The following is a 15,708-nucleotide window of genomic DNA, read 5'->3' on the forward strand; positions in this document are numbered from 1 at the left end:
AGGAGCTGCGGCAGAAGAAAAACACCACAGGTGCAGGGAACAGCCCACAGCGAAGTCCAGGCAAACAAGGTTAAGTCAAAGAATATCAGGCTTGCTAAACTTGCCGGTGATTAAGTCAAAGAATATCAGGCTTGCTAAACTTGCCGGTGATCTGCAAGCTAATTCATATATGCTAATATCGACAGACTAAAATAGGGCAGGACATGAGGAGGCCCCCTCCAATCATAAAAAACAACAACTCTAAAGCAGATTTAATGGGGGGGGGCGGTGAGGTTTCTGAAGTTTGTGCACAAACAGAATATGAACACAGAGGTCACTGAGAAACAGGCCAAGCACATATATTGGCCTAGCTTTTGTAACAGGGAAGCCTCAATAGAGGGAAACAGAGTGATAAGAAAACACAATAATTTCTCAATTAAGTAATGTGTTTTAGGAACAAGTTCATGAAGGAAAATGTGTTTATGTTTAGTTGCAGGTCCAACATCGTTTTTTCAATTAGAAAAATGCTCGGCTCTGTGTTCATGATCTGACGGTCCACTGGGGACATCTGGCCAGAATTAAGGGCTGGTTATGGGAGAAGAATGGAGAGTCACAAGTTGTATATTGGAGTGGTGTTGATTTGTCCCAACACAACATAAATCAAATGCTGCCTTATAGAAAGTTGCTACTTACAGCACATCATATGCCTTTAAAGAAAAAAAACACATCGACATCCTTGTTGTGGCAGTAGAAAGATGTGAACAAAGTTTCAAAACAGCAGCCATCTTGGCTCGTCAATGTTTGAACGGGGCTCATGCATTTGTTGGCATAACAGGAAGATGTGAATGGAGAAGTCCTGATAGCCACTGAAGAGCCATAGTTTAACTGAGCCTAGGAATTACCATGAAACTTCTCACCATGACTGGTGAACCTTTACAGGGGCAGTTCCTGTACCTACCAGTGCTGACGCTCGACTTTTACTTTCAATGGGACAATGTCTATAGTACTCAAAGGGTCTTCTGTGCCCTTCCTGGGACAGTGCCTGTACTTCTCAACAGAGCGGCCATACTTTTAACGTGATTTTAACTGCAGTTTCCATCGGGGCTCCTGTACTTTGCGGGGCCAGTACCTCTACTTCTCAACTGTGTTGCTGTACCTTTAAGGGTCAGTGGCTGGGTCTGACATCAGCTCTGATGTGCCTTTAATGGGGCAATACCAGTATTTCTTAACAAGGCTGCTGTCCTTTTAAAAGAACATTAATGCTTCAATGGGGCTATCGCAGCTCTTCCCAACAAGGCTGCTGGATTGCGTACAAGGGGACAGTACTATAACTTTTCAGGGGGTTGCACATTACATAACAGGCAATATGCTGCAGAACTTTCAAACTTTCATTCAGAAACTACCTTCATTTCTCAGCATTGCTGCTGTACTTTTTTTAAATGGCTAGCGCTTACAAGCGAGTGCTTTGAATGGGGCCACACTTGCACCTCTCAGTAGGAAACAAGCCTGGTACATAGTGTGCCTGCTAAGAAGTGCTATCTGATTCAAGCAATTCTTATAACCAGAAGCAAGAGCACAAAGCTCAAACCACTGTGAGCTGAAGAGTCAAGGGTCACCCACTCCTTGCAAGGGAGAGAGTGCCCCTCCTACCAATCCCAACCCATGATGATGAATCGCCAGTCCCACCGCGTAGAAACTCATTCATCACCGGAACCCGCAACATTGATTTACTTTAAGGGTGTGCTGTCCACAGCACAGACTACGTTTCAATGAATCAGAGAAAAACAACATCCCTGACTGGCTAAATCCCAATAATGAATTTGGAAAAAAGGCCATTAGATAAAAACGCCTTTGTAACTTGTGGTAGCACTTCAACTAATGACTGAGATGTACATGAAAGTCCAAAGAGTGACTTGGGTAGTATTGGCCTGTGATGTCGATATAAATGGACGTACTGTTTACTGGGGGTGTCCACTTTAGCTGGGAATGGGGAAGCTTTCAGTTGATGAAAGAGGTTGAAGATGTCTTTGTGTATTCGAGTAGCGACCCCTACCGGACAAGAGAAGCCAGATGCGAATAGCCATAGTGCCAATATCGGCAACACTCCCCATCCCTCCCACAGCAATCACTTAGAGAAATAATGAGACTGGACACATTCTTAGTGGAGAAAATTGCTGCAGGTTTATTTGCATAACAGATATGCCAACATGGTGGGTTATCTTACGGGCAATCCCAGGGCAGGCAGCCCCTCGCCCCCTGCCCACCAGATGAGCCAAAATACACCGTGGCCCTAGCCAGCCGGTGTTTTTTTGATTTGGGGGAGGGGATAGCCCCTCCCACCGGTGGACAACCAGTCCACCCCCTTACTCATGACCCCCAGCTAAGGGGGGCAGAGCGTTGCAGGCAACCCCCGGTTGCTCAGGTCCACAACCGCCTGTAGGACTAACGGGGCGCCGTCGCTCCTCCAGGGTCCAACGCGAGGACCTCCCTGGGGATATTTGGCTTTAGCACCCTTACTGTGCTTCTGCAGAGGGTACCCTTCTGTACCTTACAGCCTCTGGATCGCCCTGTAACTCCACCACAGCACTGGGTGTGGCCACCGTCACCCCAAGGCCCCCCACCAAGGTAGGCATCTTTACCTCTATCCTCCTGATTCCCAGGCCTCTTCCCGGTACAAGGTCCCTGTTCACCCTGGACAGGTAAACCCCTCATAATCAAAACGCCCTGTGTACCTGGCCTGCTAAAATCCATGCCCGATAAAGCTAAACCACCTCTGTTCAGTGAATTTTACGCCCGGCACTGTTAACTTCATGCACAAGGATTCCTGGCCTCCCCTGGCCGGGCTCCTCGCCATACTAAACGAGGGCTTATCCCTGACCCCTAAAACTCATACGCTCCCCAATTAGCTGCTCATCTTACGCAAGGAGGACTTCACATCTTCCAGCAGTGCTTTCCTACCCAGGAGAGTTAACTCATGCCTCCCCTATTGTATGACCAAACTGATGGGAGGGGAGAACACCCCTCCCCCCCCATACTTTCGCAGCTTTTACAGCAAGATGTTCTAGCGCATGCCTGGGACCCCCGCCAAATTATCTCAGTAGTGTGCTGAAGCTTCTACCCCAGCGGTACAAAAGGGGGTGGTGATGGACGGAGCATCAGAACCAATCAAACACTCACACCCAGTCAACAGATCTGGGTTTGATCCATCACCGTTCTTTAGCCCACTCTGCCACCCCAGTTCAGACATGGCCATATGCAAATCAGTCTGACCCTGTGCCTCATGGGAACAGTCCAGCCCGAACTGCCAAGCCATGTCTTCCCTGGACCGGAAACAAGCTTCCTAGGACCGGTTTCTGGCATTTCAGCCGTCTTCAGCCAGGCTTGCTTGAATCCAGTGGCAAAGTGAGAAAGGGACTCAACGTCTGAGCATACCCTGCCAACTTATGGCGAACAAAGCGGTACAAAAGGGGGTGGTGATGGACGGAGCATCAGAACCAATCAAACACTCACACCCAGTCAACAGATCTTGGGTTTGATCCATTAACGTTCTTTAGCCCACTCTGCCACCCCAGTTCAGACATGGCCATATGCAAATCAGTCTGACCCTGTGCCTCATGGGAACAGTCCAGCCCGAACTACCAAGCCATGTCTTCCCTGGACCGGAAACAAGCTTCCTAGGACCGGTTTCTGGCATTTCAGCCGTCTTCAGCCAGGCTTGCTTGAATCCAGTGGCAAAGTGAGCAAGGGACTCAATGTCTGAGCATACCCTGCCAACTTATGGTGAACAAAGCGGTACAAAAGGGGGTGGTGATGGACGGAGCATCAGAACCAATCAAACACTCACACCCAGTCAATAGATCTGGGTTTGATCCATCACCGTTCTTTAGCCCACTCTGCCACCCCAGTTCAGACATGGACATATGCAAATCAGTCTGACCCTGTGCCTCATGGGAACAGTCCAGCCCGAACTGCCAAGCCATATCTTCCCTGGACCGGAAACAAGCTTCCTAGGACCGGTGTCTGGCATTTCAGCTGTCTTCAGCCAGGCTTGCTTGAATCCAGTGGCAAAGTGAGCAAGGGACTCAATGTCTGAGCATACCCTGCCAACTTGTGGCAAACAAAGCGGTACAAAAGGGGGTGGTGATGGACGGAGCATCAGAACCAATCAAACACTCACACCCAGTCAATAGATCTGGGTTTGATCCATCACCGTTCTTTAGCCCACTCTGCCACCCCAGTTCAGACATGGCCATATGCAAATCAGTCTGACCCTGTGCCTCATGGGAACAGTCCAGCCCGAACTGCCAAGCCATGTCTTCCGTGGACCGGAAACAAGCTTCCTAGGACCGGTTTCTGGCATTTCAGCCATCTTCAGCCAGGCTTGCTTGAATCCAGTGGCAAAGTGAGCAAGGGACAAAACGTCTGAGCATACCCTGCCAACTTATGGCGACCAAAACGGTACAAAAGGGAGTAGTGATGGACGGAGCATCAGAACCAATCAAACACTCACACCCAGTCAACAGATCTAGGTTTGATCCATCACCGTTTTTTAGCCCACTCTGCCACCCCAGTTTATACATGGCCATATGCAAATCAGTCTGACCCTGTGACTCATGGGAACAGTCCAGCCCGAACTGCCAAGCCATGTCTTTCCTGGACCGGAAACAAGCTTCCTAGGACCGGTTTCTAGCATTTCAGCCGTCTTCAGCCAGGCTTGCTTGTGAGCAAGGGACTCAACGTCTGAGCATACCCTGCCAACTTATGGCGAACAAAGCGGTACAAAAGGGGGTGGTGATGGACGGAGCATCAGAACCAATCAAACACTCACACCCAGTCAACAGATCTGGGTTTGATCCATCACCGTTCTTTAGCCCACTCTGCCACCCCAGTTCAGACAAGGCCATATGCAAATCAGTCTGACCCTGTGCCTCATGGGAACAGTCCAGCCCGAACTACCCCAAGCTGTGCTCGCGCATGCCTGGGCCCTCCAACCCAGTTAAGTAAGTGGTGTAAAAACCCATGGCTCCATTTATTGGATTCCGTCCATTGCGCCACACACTGGACGCATGGCTGGCCCAGCCCAGACCTTAGATCCTGGCAAAATAAAGAAATGCTTAGTTGCTAGCATCCTTTAATGAGCACTGGACACCATATTATACAACTAATCCAGCTTGCACCTTGTTGCACAATAACACTGCACCCCATCACCTCATTCACTTGAACTGTCACTCCCGGCCACTCCTGGGTGGCCACTGACAGCTGTACTTATAAAAGCTTGGGATTCCCATCATCCCACCTGCATGGTGCGCTCTGCTGCCAAGCCCGCCCAGAACGCTGTGTCTGCTGCCCCAGCTAAATAAATGACTGCAAAAGCACCTGTCGGGCCCGCATTGCCTGCCATAATAATCATGCCAGGATTACCTGTTCAGCCTGAAACTAGTAATGGGCATGCTGTCCACATGAACCAGAGTGTACCCCTCTCCCGAAGGGCCAGGTAAGCGGCGACCCGACCCACTAGGCCATACAACTATCTTCCAGCTTGGTGTAGCAGAATTCCCTTCAGCCAAACCTGGTTTGCATGTGCCCTTTTCCCTACTCCTTGTAAGGGGGCACCACACCCACCCGTCCTCCTAAGCCAAAATTGGGACATTAGTCCCCTTGTAGGCTGACCACTCCCAAGGAAATATTGGTTAACAGAAGCAACCTGTATCATGCCGCTGTGGATTGGAGGACCTGGGGTGAACCTATGGTCAGTGTACCTATGCCCTCTATACTTAAAAAGGCAAAATGAGCTCTGATAGTAGTCCGACGTTGTGATCCTAACCCTCTATCCCCACCATATTGGGAATGGCGTACTCACACCCCAGCTGACAGGATAGAGCCTATTCGTACCTGGTCTAAAAGATCCGACCGACACCTCAAACCCTGACAAGAATGACGCCTGCTAACCTGCCTCCACTCTGTGGAAACAACAACCTGTGCAATATTCGGGAAGGTTGCCACCCAGAAAACCCTCCCCGGCACCCGTGGGTCATGCAGTCGCTCCTTGGCCTGAAATTAACCATGTTCATATATGGATAGACAATGGCTTCCATTGAAATGGCGGTGGCACCAAACCTCCAGGCACCGAAGGCGGTACATCAGAGTACATCTCTAGACTAACCGATGCCCCTTGCATCAGATATCAAACATACCACACCTGGCTGAAAGCTGCTCCGTGCTTGAGATGCATCGTCCCTCACTGACCCCCAGCCAGCTCACCCTGATAAAAACAGCTTGTGACTGGGACCTACCAGTGTGCTGAAAGCACAAGACACAGTAGTCCGACGTTAACTCTTAAAACATGTTCCACCACAAGAGCCCTTCACAAGCTACGTGGCCTCAAACATTCCTCCTATGGGGCAGTTGCAAATGGACTGCAAACAACTCCTAGGCATTCTCTAACCATGTTATAAGTGGAGTTTTCTAGGTAGCTAGGCCGAGCCTTAGGGCTTATCCCAGAGGCAGTGTAAATATAATGTGCCAACCGCACACCCACCGTAGTAAACTAGGCACACCACAGAGGAGACTGCATACCCCTCTCACCTGGTTACCATCTGTCACAGAAAGCCACCACCATGCCTGCTGGCACCAGTCCTCAGCCTGTCTTGAGCCCATGTTGCCACGGTGTGCCTCTCGCAGACATGTAAGGGACAAGATAATCAAGCAATCAACGTTTGTTCCTGCAATATATATAACGTAGTTTTAGTCAGGTAAACTTGATGCTGGGTTTAGCAATAGTAGGCCGTGGCTCCCAACTGCCAAACCCACCATCAACCGAATGTAAACCGCAAGACAGTGCCACCTGGTGGCCAAAACATCCCTGTTAGTAGATCAATATGTCGCTAGCAGGCAGGTGACCGATGACATTCTACAGCCTTCCATTGCACGATAACCGTGCCGTCAAGGCTTCCATTGTTAGGAAAAACTTCCTACAGTCCAGTTACTTGGACGGTATGTCAAAACACACAACAAGCTCTTTTCCCTTTCTGTTGTGTTATCATAGATTGCATGCTGCAAGGCTAAGTGTACCCACCGGGAGTAGAGCCTGCGGACCCACTGATGGAATCGGAGCATATCTCTACAACTGGCTACCTGCTGGTAAGAGATCGTAATTACATGCCACTCGTGGCCTGATGGTTCTGACCCCCAAACACCTGCTCTGTCTTGGTCCTTGCATATAGAGCCACTGTGCTCAAATCTTAAGTGAGACCCATGTACTAGCATTCTATGTAATGAAACTGGTCATATTTCACTGCGCCACCCACCGATGAGGTATGCGTTAAATGGTGTCGCAATAATGACCGATGGTTGGATTACCTACCCAGTACGGTAATGCCATGTGAAAGTTCCCCGCCTGACGCCCAACCACAGAGCTGCTCGAAAACAGCCCTCACCGTAGGGCACCCGGATGTCTACCACGCTGTCCAACAGGCGCTGAAACGCGTCTTGCTGTTCTTGCACTATGTTACACTTTGTGGAGGGTGCTAAAGTGGCGTGAGAGCTCCGTGTTCTAAGCTTGTCCACATCCTTGCATGATTCCCCTCTGCAGACATTGCCTCGAGCTCCCTACTACAAGACCCACCTGCAAGCCAGTCTTAATGGGCAATCATTGCTCAAGTCAATAATCGCATCTGTGACTCATGAGGCTGAAAATTGTGCATAGCTCCCTGTGCCATCAACAGACGATTTGCGGCCTCTGACCTGTCACACGCTATGTAATTCAATTGCTTATTTAGCAACGTCTTTGCACCAGGGGTAGACGACTTACAGACGCAAAAACATTCAAGCAATACCCCCCCCCCCCGACGCAATTGCCTGGCCCGGCCCGAAAATGGTGATTGTCACGATATACTCACACTATCTCATAGTCAATGCTTGTTCGAGAATGAGTTAAATAAGAACTATGGCTTCGTTGTGAGAAATTGAAAATGCTTCCAAGACGGAAATTTCAAGCACCAAACCAGTGACAAGCACAAGGAGGGTAAATCACCACCTCAACGAGCCCGAGCTCACCTCGAAAACACTAAAGCTGCCAGCAGACACCCGAGCGTAACGTGATGCAATACGAGCCAGCAGCCCTGGACAACTCGTTGTACATTCTCAACTGAGCCGCAGGCAACAACAATCCCGTGCACATCCTCGACCGCGCAATGACGAAAACAACATAGGGACGCAAATTGTGTTCCCGCAGAAGCTCCCTGACACACGTCACACTCCTCGCCCTGGCAACGGGGATTGGGGACTGGGGGTGTCATAACCGGCTGTTGGGAAAAGCCGAAACCGAAACCTGTCTCAGCCAGGCACATGCGAACATGCAATCAACACAACACGACCGCCGGGGAGGAGCATAATAAAGGCCATGCCACAAGGACACCGTCCCGCCCACCAGCACAGCCTGCCCATTAGGCCAGCGGCTCCCAGGGGGAGGAGTGGTCAAAGTGGCCATCATGATCTGCCCGCCACGAGGAACGCGGCAAATACGAAATGAACCGTGCTTCCTCCGCTTAAACCAGGGAGGTAAGCACACGAGGCAAACCTGGACACCATTGCCCCCACTGAAGATCTCATCGGGGCCCAAAAGCACCTGCTCCACCCTTACACCGCTGGAGCAAGCTGGCATCAGGGGGTAAAGAACCTGTCCCCACGCTGCCTGCAGCCACAAGGGGCCGAGAGAAAGCGCGTCGGAAGGCACGCTGACACCACAAATCCAATACCCCTTCCCATCGGCTGCATCACCTCTGCCACGCCCTCTCAAGGCATACAAGCATGCCAAGATATGCGTTGTGACCCATTCGGTGAAGTTACCTCACAAATTGTCTTTGCTAGCACCACTCGCTAAGCAACTGGCCTAACCCTCTCCGATACGTTCATCCCAGGGCACCAGCTGACTCTCCGCTGGCCGCCCTGGCCTCCCGCAAACCTGTCGGTCCCAGGCCTGACCAAGCCATGGGCCCACAACAAACAGCTCTCCTGTTCCCCCATAAACCAGGGAATCAGGTGACATACCAACGCCCCAACTGCCGGCTCCGCCCAAAATCTCTCCACAAACGGGTCAGGGAACCCAGGCAGTTCCTACAGGAAGAAACAACACTAAACAATCCACAACAAAGTGCAACCTTTTTTAGCTGGTTCTCCTTATATAAAAAGAGATTCTCTGTCCTTGAGTTTGACTCTGCTTAAGGCATCACCTATATCTGTTCTCGGCCCCTAGTGAATTGGCATAAAGCTTTACATACCAAACCAAAACTAATCCGCTAAACTTCTGCCAAATTATGTGCAGAGTCTTCACAGAGTGACAAAGTTATTAACACTTTTTGACTCCCACTCCCTATTTGAAATGGGGCCCACCTTGATGTATAAACACACATTTGAAAATGCTAAACTTAAGACAAACATGCCAACTGTCTGCTGTATTTCATGCAATTTCTTCAAATGATGCTAAAGTTAAAAGTCAATGAGAAAATACCTTTCCAACTCTCATGATATACAAAATTGTTAACACACGCAAATACATTGTTTAAGTTTTACAAAAAATATAGTAGTATCAGTGGAGTGTAAACCCAAGATGCTCATCTTGCTGAACTATGCCTGCTCTTCTTATACTGCTTGCATGCATGCATGTAATACACTCCTCTCATGTAAACGTAAGCTCTTTCTGCACATACTTCTCAATCAACATTTAATCTTTCCTATTAACACTGCTGAATTCTTATGGCAAGGATACTCGCACCCGAAATCACTGTGCAGAGTCGAGACCTGCATACATTTTACATTACCCTGCACACCACGGGACGACAGGAGGCCCACGACCCAATGAAGGACAAGGGCCCTTCACAACAAAAGGCCCAATGGGCCATCCCATCCCAAAATTCACCGCGACAGACACCACTCGTTCGAGACCGGGGAAGAAACTGGCACACCCCCAGCCCAAACCTGAAACGCGTGCCATGATTTGCCCATGTCGTAAAGGTTTGTAAAAAAACCTCCGTCGCACTTTTACCAAGTTGCAGTTAACGCCCCATCCCTGAAGGAGCAGCACTGCTCCATTCCTGCAGGACAAGCCGCATTACGCAATCTGCCCGAAAGACAATAAAAGCCCATCTGACCACAGCACCCGCCTCTGCCCGCCTCCAGGACCCCGTCATAATCCCTACCGCAGCCGGGGTAACCAGTAGAACACTGCAAAATCCGACGTCCACACAACACGAAGCAAGGGATGGGGGAGGGCAGAACCCAGAGGGGCGCTCAGCTCGCCACCCCCCACACTGCAACCACAATCTAAAATAACTGCCCTGACTCACCGCACCAAACACCAACTGTGACCTGGGGCACGACACGATCCGGCCCCGGAGCCGACCTATACACTGTCGTGACAGTGTGACCAGGAGAACCAAACGGCGTCCAGGCAGAATAAGAAAGAGGGCGACCAGTGGGTGGGAGAGGTATAAGTACCTCTCCCCCCCACCCCCTCCTGCCCAGAAGTGACATGGGCATGGGGGACCCTCGAGGGTCCCAAACACTGGGAGGCTGACTCGTCGTGTGCCATCCTGTGGCACTAAGGGGGGCCGCCCTCTTAGGAGGGCCCCCTGCGTGGGCCCGGGGCAGCCCTGCAGTTTTCTTCAGATCTCATATCATCAGTGCATGTTCATGACGCATCTCGAATCCTCTCGATTAACCCAGACAGGAAGTACCCAATTTGAGAACAATTTTAATCGCAGGTCGAATCAAACTGCAAACCTATGTCTCTTTGAGATAAATTACGTAGAGGGAACAGAAAACCCCAATAAGGCACTTAATTGCTTCCAGAGCCAATATACCACACAAGCAGACACGTAGAAGGGCTAAACATGCATGCACGCCAACCTTATTTAGAAAGGAGAATCCTTCTTGTTTTAGAAAAATGTGGTGCTATATATGAGCTTTCTCAATCTCTTTCCCCTTTAATAGTCCTCACAAACGGTAATATGACAAATAAGAGTTCATCTCCTTCGAATTCCGAAATCACCTTCCCGGGTGTTCCCTGATTCTGGGCTGTTATAATGCAAGGAAACACTGGCCTGGATTCACTTGGCTGAAAGTGAGATGCTGTAACAATTGGATGTCTTGTGCGCTCTTCGCAGTGCGGTAGCCGGCAGCAATGCCTCCACTGGCTGTGGGTGTGTACGGGTGGGGGTTGTGTTCCAGCCTGCCATCTAAACTCCCCGGGGGCAGGCCAAACCTGTCTGGTTTCCTCCCGTTTTCTTCCTGATCTGCCTTTTCACCGAATCGGAGAAGCGCGCAACTCCCTGACTCAGGAAGCGGGCTCACCCACCGCCTGCAGCGTGTGTCGCCTTCAAGGAGGCACGGTGGGTGAAGTCACCAGAAGCCCACTTGTCCGGCCTGCAAATAATGTATGCGCGACGACTGTAATCCACCACAAACAAGATAGTTCTGCAGATCAATGTAATGGCTGCAGAGAACTATGTGCATGTTGCAAGCCACACACATAGGGTCCCAGACAAACTCTCTAGATTCCCAGGTCTAAAAAATGACTATGTCAGTGGGGTGACGTCACATTTACTGAATCAGTGGGTTCGTGGTTCACTTAGGTATTCTCAGCTATCGATATAGCTAGAGAAAGTGCGATGCACAGGCGCGCCACTGCACAGACTAACCAAAGATTCACATGTAATTTAACAATCTCTTGTTGGGATTATGTAGTCGAGAGGATTCTAAACAGAAAGCAATAATTAGATTTTATTTTCATTGAGTAATAATTAGTAGATGTTTTCATAGGGAAATACAATTTTCCTAATTCGTCATATTTACGATCCAAAGTGATTTCTTTAAGGGGTTTATAAGGCAGAGGGTGTATTGAGAGTGATGAAAACAAACGTGGGCACGGGAATAACACAAGTCCTTGCGGCGCTGCCGGTAGGACAACCATTCACGGCCTTTCAACCCTTAGATGGGGGGGGGGGGCTTTCAGCCTAAAGTCAATGAATGTCTGTGAGGTATCGATGGCTTATAAACTTTAAAAAGTTAGTGATATCTATGGCCTCGGAGGATCCGCACACCCTACCCGCACCGTAAGCGCATCCTCCCCGAACCAAGCGCGCACCCTTCCGATCACACGCTGAATGCTAATTGGCTGTCAAGTGTCTCTCTACATTCGAAACCAGGAACTGTTGGCAGCCATTTTGTGCCTCGGTAGAAGCGAGGCTGAAGAAATAAGGGGAATAAGTGTGTAAAACATATAAAGGGGGCAGAGTGGAAATACTTTGACCCTCTAAAGCTGCTTAGGGGGTCCCAGATGGATCCCCTGGGGCCCCCCTTTTTTTTTCGATGGCAAAATGCGCGCAGGGTACGCGCATTGTACCGCGTTGGGTGCACGGTTCCTAACGCGTTGGGTGCGCGGATCCAAGGAAAAATATTTAAATTGATTTTTAAACATCAAGCTTAAGTGTTTTGTTGTTGAGTGGCTCTATAAAGAGCCGTTGTGTTCATCGAGAGTTTTTGGTACTTATAAGTAAGTACCTATACAGAGCCTAAAGTTGTTGAGGAAGACTCTGTTTCCTTCATCAGTAAAGTGTACTTCATCTCTCCTATACATCTCTTGCATATGAAAGCGCAGATTGTTATTGAAAATGGACCCCGTTCTATAGTCTTGGAGAAAAGCAGAAACAGATTTATTCACATGTTTCCTAGCTTTCTCAATTTGTGGACAAAAATGATTGGACCAGTTCCATTTCTGCCTTTGGTATATGTTAGAATACACAAACGCAGTTTTGGAGAAAAGTGAAATCAGTTCTGCAAAGGTGTCCTTCATAAGCATTTCCAGACCTACCCCAGTCAAAGTGCCTAGGTCATTGCCACCACAGTGCACTATTATGAGGTCAGGGTGTTGGATATGCATGAAGGATTTGACCAATGGCATCAATTGGTGCCACTTTAACCCTCTCTGTCCAATCCATTTAATGTCTCCATTTGGCAAACCTAGGTCTTTGTGAAAGCCTTTGTTTTCTGCATACCTTTGGCTCCAGAAAATATAGCTGTGTCCCACAATCCACACTGTAAGCATCTTGAAGGGAGGTCTGGATGCACTCAGATGGTCTCTGTAAATGAAATGGCAGTTTGGAAAGTAAGATTTTTCTAAAATGGTGGCTAAGATGCAGTTTTGAAAAAAGACAAGAGATCATTGGTTGTTTGACAACCTTCTACACTGAAAGGTAGGGTGCATGTTTCTGTTTTTTAAACGCATGATTCTTATTGGTTAACAAAAACTGATTGAAAGGAACATTATATATGATAAGCTGATATGTTGAAAAGTCAAGCACACTTGCTGTTTTGATTAGCAACATTGTGTGCTGAACTTGTGACCTGTGTGCTCAGTTCAGTGTTCCATGACCTGTTTCTATGGTAACAGGCAGAAGGCAGATTGGGAGGAGGGTTCAAATTTATGTCATTTGGAAAGGGTTGAAATGTTTAACCAATAGAAATGTGTGTTTGCTTTTGAATTTATGTGGGAAGGAATGTGGTTTGATGTTTACATGTATATGTGTGGAAAATGAGAGGGAAACTTTGCCATTCTTTGGTTTTGCTGACAGGTGCACAGTGCAGAGATTCTGTATAAGAAAATCTGGTGTGTGACTGATTTACTTCTTAATCTACAAAACAACTTGAAAGGTGAGTTATTTAATTGAGAGGAGGTGTAAGTGGTCTATTATGATTTTAATCATACTAATGTATTTCAGCTGCTAAAGTGCAGGGAGTATTTTGTTTTGTCTACAATCTTATTGACAGTGTGTGTGTGCATGTAGAAATCATTTTGTGATAAGCATTTGTGTTTTTCATGTGTTTGCAGGGAGATAACTGTGCTGTTTTTATATTTTGGTTCAATTAGAAATTAGTGATTCTTTATGAATGTGCAAAATGAGTCATGTTTCTACACTAAAATGTAGTACTCCTTCTAGATGAAGAAATGTGTTTTGGCATAGTGGAAGGGATAGTGTTGTTTGTCTAGAATCACACAGTGAGTCTGTGTGCATTTGAGAACCACTGTGAGAGAAGCATTTGGTAACATCATGTATTTGCTGACAGATAACTCTTTTGAAACCTGTCATGTAGTCAGGTTTTAGTAGCATTAGAAGCCAGTCTTTGTTTATGCATTGATAAAATGAGTCATGCTTTGACACTAATGTGCAGTGCTTTAATATGTACATTGTGTGCAGTCCCCTTACCCCTTCCACAGTAGTGAATGAGTTTTGGTAAGCTGCTAGGGATAGTGTTGCTTCTCTAGAATCACACTATGAGTCTGTGTGCCTTCGGGTAAGGATTGTGAGAGAAGCATTCGGTAACATTGTGTATTTGCTGACAGATAACTGTTTTAAAACCTGTCTTGTTGTCAAGTTTTAGTAGCATTAGAAGGCAGTTTATGCTTATGCTTTGATTAAATGAGTCAGGCTTTGACACTAAAGTGCAGTCCTGAAATATGTAGATTGTGTGCAGTCCCCTTACCCCTTCCACAGTAGTGAATGAGTTTTGGTAAACTCCTAGGGATAGTGTTGCTTGTCTAGAATCACACTGTGAGTCTGTGTGCCTTTAGAAACCACTGTGAGAGAAGCATTTGGTAACATCATGTATTTGCTGACAGATAACTGTTTTAAAACCTGTCATGTTGTCAAGTTTTAATAGCATTAGAAGCCAATCTTTGCTTATGCATTGATAAACTGAGTCAGGCATTGACAGTAAAGTGCAGCACTGAAATATGTAGATTGTGTGCAGTCCCCTTACCCCTTCCACAGTAGTGAATGAGTTTTGATAACCTGCTAGGGATAGTGTTGCTTGTCTAGAATCACACTGTGAGTCTGTGTGCATTCGGGTAAGGATTGTGAGAGAAGCATTCAGTAACACCATGTATTTGCTGACAGATAACTGTTTCAAAACCTGTCTTGTTGTCAAGTTTCAGTAGCATTAGAAGGCAGTTTTTGCGTATGCTTTGATAAAATGAGTCAGGCTTTGACACTAAAGTGCAGTACTGAAATATGTGGATTGTGTGCAGTCCCCTTACCCCTTCCACAGTAGTGAATGAGTTTTGGTAAACTGCTAGGGATAGTGTTGCTTGTCTAGAATCACACTGTGAATCTGTGTGCATTTGGGTAACCATTGTGAGAGAAGCATTTGGTAACATCATGTATTTGCTGGCAGATAACTGTTTTAAAACCTGTTATGTTGTCAAGTTTTAGTAGCATTAGAAGCCAGTTTTTGTTAGGCATTGATAAAATGAGTTAGGCTTTGACACTATAGTGCAGTACTGAAATATATAGATTGTGAGCAGTCCCCTTACCCCTTCCATTGTAGTGAATGAGTTTTGATAAACTCCTAGGGATAGTGTTGCTTGTCTAGAATCACACAGTGAGTCTGTGTGCATTTGGGTAACCATTGTGAGAGAAGCATTTGGTAACATCATGTATTTGCTGGCAGATAACTCTTTTGAAACCTGTTGTGTTGTCAAGTTTTAGTAGCATTACAAGCCAGTCTTTGCTTATGCATTGATAAAGTGAGTCAAGCTTTGAAACTAAAGTGCAGTACTGAAATATGTAGATTGTGTGCAGCCCCCTTACCCCTTCCACAGTAGTGAATGAGTTTTGGTAAACTCCTAGGGTTAGTGTTGCTTGTCTAGAAGCACACTGTGAGTCTGTGTGCATT

General features: G+C 47.5%; 1 protein-coding gene across 1 annotated transcript in view; it reads left to right on the forward strand.

Annotated features, from left to right (window-relative positions):
* LOC146858394 (transient receptor potential cation channel subfamily V member 1-like) overlaps positions 1–15,708 on the forward strand; it is a 536,776-nt gene that overhangs the window by 504,400 nt on the left and 16,668 nt on the right.

Source organism: Triturus cristatus, chromosome 3_2, assembly GCF_964204655.1.
Source record: "Triturus cristatus chromosome 3_2, aTriCri1.1, whole genome shotgun sequence".
In the NCBI taxonomy this organism is placed as follows: Eukaryota; Metazoa; Chordata; class Amphibia; order Caudata; family Salamandridae; genus Triturus; species Triturus cristatus.